Source organism: Crinia signifera, chromosome 4 (assembly GCF_055691185.1).
Source record: "Crinia signifera chromosome 4, ASM5569118v1, whole genome shotgun sequence".
In the NCBI taxonomy this organism is placed as follows: domain Eukaryota; kingdom Metazoa; phylum Chordata; class Amphibia; order Anura; family Myobatrachidae; genus Crinia; species Crinia signifera.
In genome coordinates, this window is record NC_139220.1 from 81921148 (window position 1) to 81923339 (window position 2192).

Below are 2192 nucleotides of genomic sequence, written 5' to 3' on the forward strand. Positions count from 1 at the left end.
ACCTGCACGCCGGGGTGAGCACCACTACAAGCGTCCTCTCCTCTGTGATGCCCAGTGAACTACGTTGAATCTATCCCTCTGCCTACACAGACCGTGGGCCACACTCCTGGCCCCTGTACACAGTAACTCCGGAAGGCACTGTGCAGCAACCAGGTAGTAGGGGAACTAGGTCTACCCGTCACAGACTACTATGCACCCTTACAGTGGATACATACAAACAAAGAGGTGAATGCTTGTGTGACCCGTTGCTTTTTGTCCTTACAGCCAGGTGCTGCATGCTCTGGGAAAACAGCATCTCAATGACTAGGCCCTTTCCAGGAGGTTTGTAGGTTCCAATCCTCCAAGCAACTCTATGGTGAAGCTAGGGGAGGAGGAAGAAGGTGAGGTGGGTGACCTCTGGAAAGTGGTGGAGAGCTGTATACCTTGGCAGATGACACAAGTAGAGGTGGATGAGGCAGAGAGTTTGCCTGAAAATTTAGTAGCTTCACCAAGGTGGTTGAAGCTAAGGGGGGAGGAGTGTGGCAGAGACAGCATCTCTCCAAATGAGAGTTATGTGGAGGATCCAGGTTCTTCTGTAATCAGCAGCACCTGTGCTCTCTTGATTGATGTGTTTCCAGGGCAGTAAGAAAATGCTCTTGATGGTGGATTAGCTGCCCAAGTAATAGTTCAGGGTGTGGACTACGGTAGGGACCACTGGAGCTTCCTGAAGAACTTGTATTATGTTGTGACCTGTTTGTCACAAATGCTGTAACCATCATTACTGTGCTGATTATGTGGTATGCTGTTCAACTGCTATAAAAAGTAAATGACCAAGACTTTTTCTGATCCAATGTATAGGCTGAATACATCACAATATATACTGGTAGTAGTACATTTATGGCACAGAACCAAAGAGAATTTTAGGAAATAATCTTATGTTAAGTACTGGCAGTAGGCAAGGGGTAACTGTCATCTACCAAGAGCCAGGAAAGGCAGCAGACTAGTTAATTTGGTACATGGTCCTGGGTCAGGGCAGACAGTGGACAAAAGAGTACTCAGATAACCAGTGGCGTAACTAGATACATGTGGGCCCCATAGCAAAAGTTTGTAAGGGCCCCTAATCATCACCTAATGCTGAAAAATTTATATAGCACATGATACTTTGACAGGCAAAGTGGGCCCCTCTCAGCTCTGGGCCCCATAGCAGCTGCACCCCCTGCACCTATAGTAGTTACACCCTTGCAGATAACAGACCAAGATCAGGGCAATGGAATATTGACATACTAGAAAACAGTCCACATCATCAACAGGTATACTACATAAGAATGTAGTTATAGTTTGTCAGGATAACAGGCATTTCAACTAACTATGTGGCAGACTATCCATACCCTGGTAAATGGGATATAAATGAGAAGTCCAATCCCTACTCATAATCACCCGGCGGCTGGGTGGTCTGATAAAGCATTAGGACATACCTCCCAACCGTCCCGGATTCGGCGGGACATTCACGATTTACGGCCGATGTCCCGTTGTCCCGGTACTGCTTACCGCAGTCCCGGCTTCCCGAGACGGTTGGGAGATATAAACCACGATAATATTACGTTGAGCGGCGAAAACGGGTGCGTGGCCAGATTTCGCGTCACCCCGTGAGGCCACGCCCCCTTTTCTCGAGGCCACGCCCCCTTTTCGTCCCGACCTCCCAACTTCAACAGTTGGGAGGTATGATTAGGATGCGCTTCAGCATAAACATTGAGATAATTTGGGAAGCCGGTCACAAAGAAGACAGAAGTCAGCAGCCATTGGCAAGCAACAACCTTTAGTAATGCAATATACACAGCTTCTCCTTCTATTTATAAGTGATCTCTTCCTCGGAGTCTTTTCTTGTCTATAGCTAAGAAGTGGGCAGGTAGTGATTTTTATATTCTGCTGAGGAAAGTGGGGTTTATGATCTTAGCATTAAATGGTGTGTCCCCATTATCTGCAAATGGATCCATGGACAGGTTGGCTATCCAGGTGCTACATGCTGCCAGTCACTGTTAACAAAACATTATCAAATATCCGTAAGGTACAGGCGTGACCGAATGTTATTACAAGGATGTATCAGCTGGCTCCAATAAAGGTATCGTAAATACTGCTCCATTCTGATCCAGGTGAATAGATCTGCACCAACAGAGGCAACAAGACAGCCAGAACCATAATCCAAACATTGAAAG